This window comes from Dasypus novemcinctus, chromosome 7 (assembly GCF_030445035.2).
Source record: "Dasypus novemcinctus isolate mDasNov1 chromosome 7, mDasNov1.1.hap2, whole genome shotgun sequence".
Taxonomy (NCBI): Eukaryota; Metazoa; Chordata; class Mammalia; order Cingulata; family Dasypodidae; genus Dasypus; species Dasypus novemcinctus.
Genome location: NC_080679.1, coordinates 104,906,244 through 104,922,788, shown reverse-complemented (window position 1 = coordinate 104,922,788; position 16,545 = coordinate 104,906,244). Strand labels below are relative to the sequence as shown.

General features: G+C 35.8%; 1 long non-coding RNA gene across 2 annotated transcripts in view; it reads left to right on the top strand.

The window, feature by feature from the left end:
- Window positions 1–15,177: 15,177 nt before the first annotated feature.
- The window catches only part of LOC131279304 (uncharacterized), a 65,007-nt gene continuing 63,639 nt past the window's right edge, over window positions 15,178–16,545 (top strand). The window contains exon 1 of one of the 2 annotated variants that reach the window (XR_011649161.1): window positions 15,178–15,249. This is a non-coding gene — a long non-coding RNA (uncharacterized lncRNA). The remainder of the gene's footprint in view (window positions 15,250–16,545) is intronic. The other variant, XR_009186691.1, reaches the window with a different exon arrangement.

The window sequence follows — 16,545 nt, the reverse complement described above, 5'->3', positions numbered from 1 at the left end:
TGTACATGTTTGTCATTTCATTTGTATGTGTGTAGGTACAATTGATTTAGTCTCTTTTAGGTAATGCCTTTCACTTTGTTGGTTCAGGGTATAGGGCAGTTAAATGCTTTCTGTTTAATTTGTAAATCTATCTTCAATAGAAATTGAACAAACCACGACAAGGAAGAGGAAAGTGAAAAGGTGATATTCATTTCGTGAATAACAGTGGAGAATGGCATAATTAACTTACATAAGTAATATAGAAGGAGGAGCCAGTTTTGAAACAATATACTAGGTATGATTTTGAACAGTGATTCACGTATTGGAGGTATTCAATAAGTGAAAAATTCTTGTGTAATCTACCACTGCTGGTCTAAGTCTTTAAACAGTCAGAATAATCAGAATGTGGAAGTGTTATTTCAGGAATCAATACATCCATCTAACTTAGAGAAAACAGAGTAATAAAAATATTGTGCTACATTTTCAGCAGAATCTCGAAAACTTAGACTTAACAATAGTTCAATATTATTTAGGAGCATGGGAATTTAGCATCACATAGATTTATTAGTCACATATCTGTGCTGTAATTCATTAGATGTATATCTGTGCATATCACTTTTGAGGTTTCAAGGGTCAAACTCCGTTAAAACCACAATGGCCTTATAATGTCTTCATTTTATACTATAATTTCTATACTTTACCCCCTGCTACCTTAGTAGTCAAAAGCTATATAATTGGAACTGCATATTTCAGTGGTTTTTCTGGCATTTTCACCAAACAACAATTATTGAATTCTGTTATACTTCAATGTGGTTAGAGGAGAGGCTCCTGGATATGTTACTGAATATATGTTGTTTTTAAGAAGCTTAAGTTTTAGATAAAACAGATTTTATTTAGGGCTTAAGAGTCAAAAGCAACATGTGCTGGGATGATCCTATATTGATGGGCCCAGATTTATGTCAGCAGTTTCTCTTTGATTCTGTGGAATACAGTCAGTTCTGCTGTAACACTTGTTTGGAAAACAGAATTTTGTTTCAATGTGATTGAAATATTAGGGAAAAATTTGCTTAACACAAATGCTGCACTTGCTTTTGCACGATTTTGTCTAAGGGAAATGCAAGATGAACACAGAAAGCTATACACAGTAGAACCGAGCTGTAGAATATGTAAAACACCGACAGGCTTATACCTCAGACATGAAGATACTCAGTTCACAGAATGTGTTAGGAACCACACCTGTCCATATCTGGCATTGCAACTTTCTGTCTAATTTCAGACAGGGTTCTTTCCACCACTTTGCAGTAACTCCTGGACTGCAACCCATCTGACGCCAACTTCCACCAGCCACCTTCAGGAAGAGTGACATTACAGTATTTATGCAGTTCTTAACCATTAATCATGAGTAAAACTATACTACTTTTATTAAGTGGCTGTCTTTTTTTAATGTGTCCTTAACAAAATTTTTGAGCGTTGTGTCCCAATACCATTTTTCTCATAAGTTTTATTGTTTTTATTGCATAGTTTTGCATATGTCTCATTATTGCAGCACTGAATGTACCTGTATCGATTTATTTTGGTCAAGTATTGGTAGGAATCCTACTGATGGCATTAAATATATGATACTGTGGGGGCTGCATGAAAGCTTAAAACTATAGCACTATCCTGTATTTAAATCTAGTTTAGAAATATTTAGAATTTCTGGAAGATTACACTTATCTCTTATAAAAAGAATTCAGGTATCTCTGTAACTATGATAGTATCCTTTGCAAAGATCAATTGTTTCCCAAATACATAGGCAACAATTTCATCTCGAAAGGGTAATTTCTTCTTGGATAATCAGCACTTTCTCAGTTTTTATTTGGGCCAATTATTGTTACTTTGTATCATTCCTTTTCATCTCTAAGGGGAAGAGGAAATAAAGTCCTGTTTCCCAACTCATTCATTTATTTAGCAAATATTTATTGATTAGTTGTCATGTGTGTCATGTGACACTCTTCTTGTCATGTGGCTATTGTGGTGAGTAATATAGACCAAAATTTTTCCCTTATAGACCTTATATTTGCCATTAAAATGATAAATTTATAATTGTGTATTCAAAGCATATTAATGATAGATTTCTTCTATGACTTCAGTTTTGGAGTGAGTTTGTGGGTGGGCATCCTACAGGATGAACTTTTAGTTTCAGTTGGAACTTGACAAATTAGAAGTACGTAGTGGTTCTTTCAGAATGAAAGGCCAAATACAAATATTCTGAATAAAATGTTCTCCAAAAGAATTGCTTGCTACTGGAAGGATCAGTAAGCCCAAACAGACCAGGTCATAGTCGTGTGGCCCAGAGCTGTGTGTAGAATACATGTGATAGAACACTGGAGGAAAGACATGTTTGGCTTCCAGTGGTTTCTAAATTGAATTAGCCAAGCAAACATTTCAACTATTCACCATCAGTTGGAAATTTTAGCTATTAACATTAAACTATTAAAATGTTCAATGAAAAAAAAAATGTTCAATGATGTTTCAGTTCCCAATATAAAATTAGTTGGACTCATTTAATCTTAGAGGAAGAAGCTTAACTTCTTTCTTTTCTTCTAAATATAAACTGGCTTTCTTAGATTATCCAGGATCTTTCCCAGTTCTCCCGGCAGCCCTTTTCTCTTCCTGACTTCTTTTTGTTCTACAGACTTCTTCGTGCCTTGGGTGAGGTTCTGAACTACAATGGAAGAGGAGGGGGCTTTTATGGGCTGTTTTGAACCCTAGGAAAATGTATCAGACAAGTTTTACTTTCTTAAGTGCTATATGGTGATTTTTTTTATGTGTCTAAGAAATGGAAACATTTTGTCTCATATAAAAAAGAAATATTTTTATACTGTGCTCCACTCACAGACCACATCAGAGGTATTCTAAGAATAGAATAGATCAAATATATTTTATGGAAATATAATGAGAAAAGGATGTGTTCCCAAAACTCACTCTGAACAAAGGAATGCAGCATAGTCAGGAATACTTTAATGCTCCTAACAATTTTCTCATGTGAAAGGCTGAGGAACAGCCCTGGTTTAAAGAAATCTCCCACTTCTCCCCAGGCTCCCTGAACTTGAAATCAGAATTAGGAAATCTATACGTTGCGAAAAAAGAAAATGCATGGAAAAAGTGACTTAGGGCATTAACTAAAAAGACATTTTTGAAAGAAGAAAACATCAATATGAAACATTTTGTCATATTTCATTTCATTGATCATGTATTTATTTTATGTATTCCAGAGTACTGAAGCTTAGAAGTAACTGAATTTCTGTGGATTCATATTAGATTTGTCAGTCTGTGTTTGAGAGAACTTACTGGGAAAGAAAATATATTACAATCACATGCTTTTATCATACTGCTCTATCATGTATATGATGAATAGTAATACTAAGTACATTGAACACATGTCTTTTCTGAAAAATAAAATACATCAAGGATCGAATATGTATCCAAATAATAAGGTTCTTTTCTTAATAATAACCTACAAGTGTTCAAGCAACTAAACGGTATTAGTTTTACTAATGTCACCTGACCAGAGGTATATTTTCTTCTAATCAAATGGCATCATGCATTTTGACACCATGTTAGTTTGCTTCTTTAACCTTTCTAGATATTACACTAATGCACATGTGTGATTCTCTTGCCTTTCCAAGATTCTGCCTTTCAGTTTAGGTATTCATATTGATTCTTCTTCTGCATCCAGTATTGTCCTCAAATGTCTCTATTGTCTTGCTGAGTTTATTTTGCTTGGTGATTTTTCATTTCTGAGATATTCTAAATTGGGTGATAATAGTCAGCCCCATTTCAACCCTACTTTGTGTTTTCTCAGAAAATATATGCATTCTCAATGGATTACTGTTTATTTACTGTATATACTATAGAAAAGTCTGAAGGGACTACAGAGTCCCATGAAAGAAAATTCATCATAATATTTATGCATTAAACACACATATTCATGTACATATATCTATTTTTTGAAAAACCCAAAATGCATATGCTATCATGGCCCCCAAGGTAGCAATAACATATGCAGAGAAAATTTATGCAGTTTCAGGCTGTGAACAAGATTTCCAAGAGCTACTTCAAGAAAACATTACCCCCCTCCTCGTTCTTCAATCTGTCCACTTACTTCACACTGAAGACCTCCTTTCCTTTCTAAATTGACTAGCGACAGTGTGAGTGAGTCTCATCACCTAGGTTTGCTGTTTGGTGACTTCGGAGGGGTAATGGAAACATTATTAGGAAATCCGTGTGTGTGTGTCTGCTTCTTTTTATGTTTTTCCCCTGTAAAAATTTGCAGGATGGATACATTGCTTAAATATCGGGAGCGGCTTTATTATTATTTTTAATTAAAAATTAGAGTCAAGTTCTGTTTCATTTTTGTCAGTTTAAGTTCCTCTAGTTATCTCCTACTAGAAAAACTAATAGAAACTATGTAGCACTTAAAATAATTTTTAAATTCTTGAAAAAATAATTTTCAAAATTTTAACTTTTTACAATTCCCTGAGCGAGGAATGAACATATGCCCTGGAAATCTTACCCCTTTTCATTATTTAACAGGAAATGCTGCTGGAGGCTAAAAATGGTAAGAAGCAAATCGAAGCTCTGTGGTGAATGACAGACATTCACAATGTTTATATGTCTACAGTATTATATATTAATATTTTACAGTGTTGAACACTTACAAGTCTATTCTTCACATACTATGCTTATGTAAATATAATACGAATTTTATATATTTACAATATAATATTTAAAGCATATTATATCCTATATTTTATATTATTTATAACATTCTACCTACACTAAAATTCTATTCAGGAACTTTTTTCTTCAGTTCTAATAAGTCATGAGGGAATATCTGCATCAGAATATGGTAAAATCAAATGGTAAAAAGGATTTATGATGTCTTAAATACTGAGTTCACTTGTACTTCTTGTCTTCTGCCCTCATTTGCCCATAAACCAAATAGGAATGATTTAAAGGATATACATTCAATGTCCATTTTATAAAATCATGAAGTAAAAATAATTTTGTCCATGGTGACCTAGTACATTCTGTTTTTCAGTAGGTGCTGGTTCTTAGTACCATTATTACAATTGTGTAAAAATTTGCCACTTCGTGATTTCTACTCTTTGGATTGTTTTAATATGTAGATTTTTATCCAGTATCTATCTGTTTCCTCATCTTAGAGTAGAGCCAACACCCTTGCACTGGCCCGCAGTGCCTTCTGTGATGGGGCCCCTGTTCCCGCTCGGAAGGTCTCTCCTTGCGTTCTCTCCCTGACCCTCTGCCCCAGACACGCCAGCCTGCTTGGTGCTTCTCCAACACACCAGGCAACTTCCATTCCTCATCAGGATCTCCATTCACCTGTTCTCTTGACCTAGAACATTCTAGCCTAGGTGTCCATTTGGGTCACCCCCTTCTCTCCTTCTATTCTTTGATCAAACTTCACCTCTCATTAAGACCAGCCTTTAGCACTGCATTACGCTGCCACCTGTTACCTCACCACCTTCCCACCTGAACACCCAAGACCCTCTCTAATCACTCAACCTCTTCGAGTTTTCCGTAGTACTTACCACCGTCTAACATAGAAGGTGATTTACTTATTTTTTTTTGTATTTTTTTGCCTGTCATTTCTTTTAAGAATATAAGCAATGTGAGGCAGGGGTTGTTGACTATTTTGTTTAGATTTGTGCTTAGATTTGTACCTGGTACAATACACTCAATACATATTCATCAAGTGAATTGAATGAATGATAGACTGAATAAATGAATACAAGGTTGCCCTTTTCAATGATTATAATGGCTGCCCAACTCTCCTCATACTAATTTCTCTTTTTTGGATATGCTCTAATTTATTGGCATTTGTATAAAAATACGATTCCCAGAGCGCAACACAGTTTTCATGATATAGCATAATCAGTTTGGAGTATAAAGGGAGAATCAGCTCTGTGATTTCGGACACTACACTCTTATTGATTCTGTCTTGAGGCAGTCATGTCATATTGTTGACTCATATGGAATTTGTAATTAAGTGGAACACCAAAATATGTTTTCACATGGGTAGCCCTTAAGTTTATGTTCCCCATCCTGTACATGTATTTTATGGCTTTATGGATACAAAGGTTGGAATTTGCATTCATTCATCTTACATAATTTTTTATTATATCTGACACAATTGTTATATGTTATTGAGATCTTCCCACTCCCATTCATTCAGTAAGTATTTATTAAATATCTACCATGCACTAGGCATTGATGATAAATGATGAACCAGAAAACAAATATGGACAAGAAAAACACGTTAGCACTACTGGAACTTGCAATCCTGAGAGAGGAGCAGGCAGAGTAACATCTGTGCTAGGAGATTCTCTTACCATGAGAGATATAATAGGTGGTTTGATCTGTCTCTAAGAAAAGATAATTGGGTTGAGATTTGAAAGATGAGGTAACCAATGAAAAGATGAAGGAAGACGTTTCCATGTAGAGGTTAGAGAATGGAAAAAGGCCTTGTGAAATAAAGCAGGATGATGCATATAAGGACCGGAAAGAAGACCGAAGCATCTTGTATTGAGGGTGCATAGGGGGATGGGGTGAGATAGGCTGAGGGTGGGCAGGGACCTAATCCCGCAGGGCCTTGAAGACTGAATTAATGGGTCTGTTACCTTAGCATCTCTTAACTCTCTGGCATTTAGAGGATCTCAGAGGCCAATGCTCTGTTGTCCATCCTATCTAAGGATTTTACTAATACTAATGTGGTATGATTGTGTTTTAGCTTCCTTACAGAACTTAGATATTCTGCACAAGATTTATTTCAAATAAGACACAACCAAAGTTTTCGAGTATATGGACCCAAGGGAACAAAAAGATGGAGGCTGGGGAAAGTCTGGCAATAAACAGCTCATCTTTATCGCCTCTGAGGATAGCACAGTGGGGAGTAGTTTTAAAATGCAGCAGAAAATTGAGTCGAGCCTGGAAGCAGCACATGGTTTCTTTGCTGTCTTGGCTTATATGTATAGGAGCAGGAAGAAGACTTTTACAATGCTTCTCCATTTAAAATTGGATGTTCTCTTGCAAAATTCAGAGTTTAAGAATTTCTCCGTTTTTTTTTTTTTTTTAACGTCTCATTCTTACCATAAAGGGCAAATACAAAGAATGTTAAACACATGAAAAATTCTAATTAGATATTAGTTTAAACTGAATGTACTTTTACAATATCCTAGAGTACAAATCTGCTAATAATTTCCTCTTTCATTGCACCACTCCATCCCCCCCGTGCACTTATTAACAGCAGGTGTACTGAAGGGGGAAGATGCCTCCTGCCTCCTGAATTGTTCAGGAACCCTGGGGGCTAGGCTCATCTGAGACTGGTGTGCGTTAGGAGTCCTGCTCCTTAGAGATGACTGTTGAAAGACCAGGAGGCCTGAGGGTTCTCCCTGCCCTTTGGTGAGGTGCCTGTTTGTCCAGGCCTCTCCCAGCTCTCAATATTGCCTCATTTTGGGGTCTTACCTCACACTCATAGACTCAAAGAGGCAAAACTACATGCTTTGGGGCTGCGACACCATGGGCTTTCAGTCTCTTTCTACTGCCTCAGGATCAGTTCTTTCCACAGTCCTAGGACTTCTAGTTGAGTTAGAAGCACCGCCCCAAACTTCTGCTTTGCTCCTGGTGCTGTCCCCCTTGTGGTTGGCATTGCTTTCCGTCCATAAACTTCCTTCCTGGCCACCTTGCTCTCTGTGTCAAAGTTCTTTAGCTCTGAGTTTTCAGGGGCTTGGGTCAGTCTCCCCTAGTCAGAAAACCCCTGAGCTCCTCCTGCTGACTTCCTCATCAGGAATCTGTTGTCTCTAAACCGCTCAAAAAAAGCAAATGTTTTTTATACCTGTCTCATAAAATTTCAGAATTGAGAGAAGCCCTTCAGATGATTTTGAAAAGCTTAAAGTCCATCCTTTGTCATTCTACTTAAGACTGGCATAGTAACTAGGAGTGGGGATTCAGGTTTGACTTGCTCATTGTACCATCTCAGAGGAAACCATTGCCAGTAGCAAATCAAGAAGCCTGAGGGCAAAGGTTTTCATCTGTTCCGTGCACTGCTAGTCCCCAGATCTTAGGATGGAGCCTGGTACAGCAGCGCAGTCATCTATGGACTCCATCTCTAAAAGGATGACTATTTTCATTCAAATTGACTACTTTGTGGTAGAATTGTGGGCACAAAGTACCTTGCCAAGAAGAGGAACATTGCGGTGTAATTCCCTCAAAATAAAAATTGAAGATATTTGGTCCAGAATTGAAATAGGAAATAAATGGAGAGAGTGAGGTAAGAGAAGGAGACAAAGATCTGAATTGCTTTTCAGAAGCAGATGACAATAACATTTTAGTTTTATAAAATATTTAATTTTCTAACATTTCAAATAAATGAAAAGAGAAAGTGTTCATTTTAGCCTGAAGGAAAAGACATACTCTCAATTCCTCAAAACCTTGGAAATATTGTCATTATATGGATCTCTAGCTATATCTATCTATCTATCTGTCTGTCTGTCTGTCTGTCTACCTACATACATACGTAGATATATATGCTTATATGTATGCATTCTATATAAAAATGAGTACTTATAAAGGTAAATTAGGTTAAATCAACTTCAAAATTTGATAGAATTACTATTAAAATGCCACTTCATTGTTCTTCCTATTAAAAATAAAGAAATGCAATGTACAGGATAACCAGCAATGCACTGCATAGATTTCATATATGTAATTTTATAACACAGAGTCTATGACTTAATTAGTTAATTTGTATCTTAAACTCCAAAGAAAGCATTCTCGTCTACTAGGTACATAAGAGAGGATTTAAAAGAAACAAAACTTACCCAATCACATAATTATCTACCAAACTAACATATTAGGAATCTAATAAAACCTGCTAAGATTTCTCAGTTAGAGATTGCACCTTCCAATATTACATTCTAGTATATTCATTTACTTCAGCTGAAACTTTATTTACTATGGAATTCACAAAAATGTGAATTCACTTATGTTTGTAACATAAATTTATATCTTATAGTGTAATTAAGTAAAGGCTGGATATGAGGACATTGTTTATTTTTAAATTCAATATAGAGTCAATGTTCTTTTATCTCAGATCATTTGGTCTTTTGTTTTACTCCAGAAGAAATATTTAATGTCTACATTAACTCTGAATTTCTCGTTACATAGAAATCTGGTCTTTATTTAAATTAATTTTTATTTATATGATTTTTTTAAGTCTTTTTGTTCAGAGAGCAATTCATGTTCTAATTCCCAATCAAAATTTCTGGTTTCCTCTTGTTTGAACAACATCAACTTTAACTTTACTTCTGTATAATTCCTAGGGATTTCCTTGGATGTAAATGATTCCCAAGGATAAACTGTCGTGTTTCTTAGTAAGAAAAGAAATACAATTATGATGTTTGTCTTAGGAAATTCATAATGTAGAAATACAACAATTAACTGGCTTACAATTTAGGAGTACCTTGAAATGAAATTCTGAAAATATAATAGCCATTTAACCCCAGCACAGCAGAGGAAATTAAAAATTATATTATACTATATGCACTGTTTACTTGGGGGCATTTGGAAAAAATAGTACTCTAAATCAAACGAGTTGTTTGTTAAAAGACTACTACAAGGCCAAGAAAATAGGCAGACATTTTTTAAGGAACCAAAGAATGCCTGTTAGAAATATTTATGAATATCTTTCTGGATTGCATATATGTGGCTCACCAAATTAACCAATCCGTTTGGCTTATTCAGTTCTGTTCAGCTGTGTGGTCCATCTGGTGCTCCTCTATACTGAGCACATCTTCTAAAGAGGATCAGGCCCTCCATGTATGCTGAATTGGGAGGCAATAAGAACTTTTAAGCCTCAAATATCTTTCTATATTTTTTTGAAAAAAACAAATTTGAAACTCAAATCCCAAACATTTGTGAATTATCTTTTAAGGAAAGTTTGCTTAATCTACCCCTATAAATTGTAAGCATTTTGGTAGTAGGGCTTATACATATATCACTTTGTTCTCCTAATAGCAGTAAATAATGTGACTAAGAACATCTCTATAAACTAGATGAACATGGCTTGAACACTGAGCCTGTCTCTTACCAGCTATGGGACTTATTAGTAAGTTCCTCAATCTCTCTAAGCCTCTGTTTTACACATGTAAAGTGGGAATCGAATAGTATCTGTAGTATTGGGTTATAGGGAGTCAGAGGAGTGCCTGGCATAGAATAAGTGGCAGGTATTGGTAAAAATCATAGGTATTACTCTTGTTGCTATTATTGATATTTTTATGCTTAATAGAATACTGCCTTTTGTGGGTGCCCATACATGTTTGGTTGATTGGTTATGATGCTTATTCAAAGGCAGAATTTGAGGGATGAAGCAAGAAAAGGATCACATCATTGCACAAATTATTATGTCCCCAACTCCTGAAACATGGGATATTCACAGGATATTATACAAATATAATGCTTAAATAGCTGGACCCTTCAATTCTTGTCTTTTACCTCTTTTGAAGGAGGCCTCTACCCAACACTGTATCCCTCCCAAACCAGATCTACTTCCTAGAGATTTGGAATGCAATAAGGGATTTTTCTGACAATGTCATGGGGAGGTTGGAAAGATCATTTATATCTCACAGCATGAGACAGCATACTCTAAAATTCCCACTAGACATCTCTGTTCTTCCAGGAAAGATTGCTTCTTTATCTCCCCTCAGTATCAAACACCCTTTCTTTCAAATCCTTGTCATAAGAAATTCTGCTCTTTCTTCAAGTTCAAGTGCCCCAGTCACTCAGAAAGCCTGCAGTTAATGGATCCTATCCCATGTAGGAAACAGTTTAGAGATCACCACTTTTTTCCTCAACTATGCCCCTTTCTGTATTTTGCACATCTCCAAAGGACTCCTCATCTGATTAGCATAACATAGTATACTTCCACAAAGACCAGTCTCTTCTTGGGAAGAGATTCTGAGGGGAAGAACATGGAAATTTCTTTCATGCCATTACTCACAGAGGATATTAAGTCTGAAAACCTTTACTTCCTTTTAATTCATTTAATATTTATCCAGTATTTGCTCTGTGCAAAGCACTGGATGGGTGCAGTGGGAAAACAGAAAGAGGAGCAAAACGGTATGTGCCCACTTTTCTGGGGGAGACAGACACATAACTAATTAACACTAACAAAGTGCAGATTTCACTGACTACATTAATAGAGGTTCAAGTTTGTATGTGATTACAGAAGAGGGAGAAATTAAGTTTAACTGGTCAATTTCAGGAAATAATTTAATTGTCTGAAATTTGCTTTCTTTTCTGAAGGATGGATTGAATTTTGACTGGTGAATATTGGGGTCATAGTGTATTGAGAAAACTAGTGAGGAGAGAGATCTATGCAGGAAAAGTGGGGAAGGCAAGGCATGTCAGATGGAGTGGAAGGACATTAGGGTGGAGAAAATGAAGACGAGTGTAATGGAAAATAAATCTGGAGAAGAAAACTTGGGATAAAATCATGGAGGCTTAATGGGACTGGGCCATGAAAAAAAAAGTCATGAGAAGTTTTTGAACAGAGATTGCTGTATGGCAAGTAGGTTGGGGAAGAATTCTGGAGGCAAAAATTCAGACCGATAATATAATCAAGGCCATTTCCCCCCTGATTTCCTATTATATTATTGTGCTACACCTAAGATTTCATTTAATCTTCACAACAACAATGTATTATTACTATTTTACTGAGGGGAAAACTGTGGCTTAGAGCGGTGAAGTGATTTGCTTGAGAACTCACAGGAAACACCAAGCTGTGATTCAAATTTAGCACTCTGACTCCAAACCCTGTATCTTTAATTCTTCCCCTATCCTGAGAGAATTGCAATGATCCAGGTAAAAATAAAGCAAATCTTCATTAGGAAAATTGGAACTGGAAATGGGAGAAGGCAGGTTTTAAAAATAGTTATAAAGGGACATTGTGTATTTACAAGATTGACTAGATGGGAAAAGTGAGAGAGAGCTAGAGACCTAGAGAGCTAAAGAGAGAGAGAGTGCTAGAGAGAAAGCTAGAGAGGAAGATCTGTGGGTAGGGAGGGAGAATAAATTGGGCACCATTAACCACATAGCCCCGAAATCAGGAGAAAAGTCTTGGCTGGAAGCTTCACCTAGAATTCATCGTAGAAGGTTATTGAAATGGTATGAGTAGATAATCTCACAAAGAGGATGAAACAACAGGGGAAGGATGCATGGTAAAAGGAAATTCACAGAAGGAAAATTAGACAGCAACTCCTAGAAGTAAGAGGAAGGACAGGAGGACAGGTCAAATGATTAGAATATATCAAAGAAGATGGGATGAATTATAAATGAAAATGGAAAAATATATAAGATGCTGCAAAGAGGCCAAATTCTTAACTAGCTAGGCAACCTTGGGAGAACTAATTTCTTGAAGCTGCAATTTCTTTGAGTTGTGTTAAAATAACTGTTGTTTAAAGAAAAGGTTGCTATGAGGATACATGAGCTTTCATATGCATAAGATTTTCTCAGTGCCAGGCACATAATATGTGCTCAATGAAATCAGCTATCATTATTATTGTTATATTCATCCTTATCATTATCACCGATAAGAGTTGAAAAGAGGAACTTGGATTTGGTGACTCAGATTTTCCATGGCATTTAAATAAGTAGTTTTCATATCTTGAAGAGTAGGAGCAGATTACAAGGTGAGGAGACAAGGAATTAGGAAAGAAACCCTATTTTTCAAAAGCCTTGCCAGTAAATGGAAGGGGACAGTGCAGTGACTCTAAGATTAGTTTAGGGAGGGATTTTCTCTGAGAGGAAGGAGCTAGTAGAGAGAGAGAAGGCAAACATGATTGACAGAGGAATGTGCTTTTGAGTGGACATGCAGGAAGTGGTCCTTTTGAAGGGCTGTCATCTTTAGCAACCTCATAACATAATCATTTTGGCAAAGCATGATTTTGATGTATAGGTAGCATGAGTTACAGAGAGGATTGCAACAGGGCATAGCCTCATTCAGTGATTCATTCGTACAACTCAATTCCCAACATGGAAATTATTTGGGAGTAAGTTCCACAACTAGAGCAGTGATCACAGTTTTTCCATTCTTTAAATAGCAGTCATGTCTAGAATAGGTCTCAGGGAAGGCAACTTTGACTCCTGATGGATCTTGCGAGGACATCACTTGTTTGATTGTTCTTTTACCTGAGAGAGGAGAAGGACAGAGAAAGAGAGAGAGAGAGAATCATTCCATCCCCTCCTTTGTGCCAAAGGATATATGAGTGAGTAAACCTTCACAGGGTATGAGATTGCAACAAAGATGTGTGCAAATTTAGATGGAAATTAGGCATGTGCCCAGGGATCCTGGAAAATTGCCAGCCAGTTCAAGACTTTGCCTTTATAGGCTGTGTATATATTTATTTCTTTGTAGATGCAGTCTATAGAGTTTTCTGTTTATTATTGTTCCCAAGGACATTCTCTCTCCAAGCATGTCTCTAGGCAGATACTAACTCAAAGCCAGGTTTTAAACCATATCAAATATAATTGGTGTTTTCTGTGAAATTCTTTCACATGAAAACTACTATTTTATTTCTTACAGTTATATGGGCAAGAATCATAAAGAAGACTTATCAAAGTTGCATGTACATGTGTGTTAATGGGGGGCAATTCCAAATATTGAGTAAAACAGTATTCATTATTTCTCATATCCTTTAGACACACTTGGAATGTACTCTTGCAACATTTTCTGTTTTGTGCTACTGTTTAATTTCTAAATGCCATTCACATCCTAAAAATTATTTAGAGCTTGAGTTATTTTTGAAAGTCAAAATAAGTTGAAAAGTAGGGTATTTATTAGCTGAAAGAAATCAATGCTATTATTTTGAACTACTTAATCATATCCTATTTTTCTTATGCTTTCGTTTTACTAATTTTGAAAGCATGTGCTAAGGTAAAGGATTTTAAGCCATTTCTGAGTTAGTGAAGTTTCAAATAAATTATATTTTCCTTTGAAAGACTCAAGTCTGCTTGAATCAGGGCCTTCCTTTTTTGTAGTATTCTGTCTTTACACATAATTCTGAGTTTCTTTAAAGTAATGCAGTTCTGAATATAAAGATATATTATCCAGAAAAGAAATAATTCACTCTGAGGCTCAATAGTTATAAAACTGGAGAATATTTAGTCTTGGGCATATTTAAACGCTCATGACTGTACTAAATAAATGAAGAGAGATGTAGGACCTACTTAATCTATGATTTTTTTGTACTTCTATGATATTACTCAGAATGAAATCACTGGATATGACACCATTACTTATTAAGTTTTATTTTATGTTGATTTTATTAAATATTTATATCACTCTATTAATATTATAATAGCTTTTCATAAAATAAAACAGGTGCCCTCCATAAGCTCTTTATATTCCTGTTTTCTGAATTTATAGTATACTTTAGCAAATAAACAAAGTATCCTGTTTGGAGATTTTGGAAGTAGGGAACTTTTTGAGCCACAGGATCAACTCTGTGCTGGAAGTAGGAGTGCTTGGTCTACTCCTCTCCCTCCATCAGTAGCCAAAGCCCTGAGGCAATGCTGGGAACCTACCTGTATATGAGCAGTGGAACATCTATCTTGCATTCTCTGTTTCCGAGTATTGCCTTCAGAACTCAGCAGGAATTTCTGAAAGTATTTTGAGTAAAATTAAGATTGTATATTTCATGTTTTACTCAAATAACATCATCTTTGTGTTTTTCTAATTGCTACTCATAAATAATGTTGTTACTCCCAGTTTCCTAGGATATTTTAAAATAAAGATTACACACATTGGACCTGTTCTAGCTTCTGAGATATTGGAGATATTTGTCCCTCTATTCTTTGATCTGCGGCTTAAATTGATCTTAATGATAATAATTTGGGCTTACTCATTTATTTTGCTATGAATTTAATCAAGCAATTAGCTATCCATTGAATGCAGTTTGGGGCCAGGGAATGGTGTGAGGGCTTTTTTTTAAAGATTTATTTTTATTTATACCCCCCTCCCCTGCCGCTTCTTACTTGCTGTCTGCTCTCTGTGTCCATTCGCTGTGCATTCTTCTGTGTCTGCTTGTCGCCCTTTGTTGTGTCATCTTGAGCCAGCTCACCACAGGCACAGGCTGTCAGCTCTGCGCGGGCGGGAGCCACCAGCTCTCAGTGGGAATGGGCTAGCTTGCCTTCACAAGGAGGCCCTGGGTAAGCTTCCCATTTGATAGGCGGGAGCCCAGTAGATCGAGCCACATCTGTTTCCCTGTAGGAGGGCTTTTAATAATAGATTTTAAAAATGGGTACATTAAAACCTACCCAGGTGCCCATTATAGGGTGCAAAGGTAAAGTGAGGTGACATGTGGAGGCAAAGTTATGCTAATAAATGATTTGTTAGGTGGGCTGGCAACTAAATGTGTACAAGTAAAAATATTAAAAATGGGAAAAACAAGACTGCTAGAAAAAACTACAAGACTAGATATTAGCAAAGTATTTGATCAGCATTTTGGCAGTTGCATTGATGCTCTTACGCTCAAATTACCTTTCCTCCTTCCTCAGTCCATATCCTTTCTTGGATATCCATTCATTGTCTTTCTTCCTGAGTTTGGCTTTCTTTTCTACCTCTTTCTCTCTAGTGCCTATTTCTATTAGTGATAGGTATGTATTGTTTAAGGCATCAAATAGTTGAAATTTCATCAAAGGTGCTCTGATTCACTTTCATGCTTTCTTCTCCTAGAAGCAATAGCTTTCAATGTATTATCTCTAAATATTCTAAATCACATACGTATTTCTATTTCTCAACTGTTCAATGCCAGTGGCTCCTCAGTTGCCTTTGGAAAATGGGATTTAGCTCTCTTTCTTTCTTCTATTTATTCTACTCTCACACCAAAACCTTGGTTCTTCTTGTTCCCCCATCACCAACATTTATATTTTGGGCCAGATAAATATATAGTGTTTATATCATTATGGCTATGCAAATTGTATACACATTTGAGCCTTATTATATATATGGTAACATTTCCTTTCTTGCCCAAATTTCAATTTTTACTTCATTTTACTTCTACTTAGGTTTTTACTAATAATTATTTATCACTATTTCTATTCCAACTGAACTTCATTTGGCTAAATCTCTCAATATTTTGTGATCATTGGGTATGTTTTTAGTGTCTTTTCTAAATTCCTTCAGTCTGGATTGCTCTTTGCCTGGTGCAAAATTATCACTCTTTGCCAGTGTCTATTGAGTTGATTCACTGTTTTCAGACTCCATGTGTCCCTCTTTTGGTTTATCCTTTGTTTTATTGGAGCACATCCTCTGAGAGCTTTCTGAGAAAAACTGCATAGGAGAGAAAGGCGTTTGAGACTATTCATGTATAAAGATGTCTTTATTTATTTGAGTAATATTTTGGTATAAAAATTCTAGATCAGAAAAAGTCATTTTACATTAGAATTTTTGACAACATCCTTCTACCTTCTTCTGTCTTCCAGTGTCACTATTAAGATCCAAAA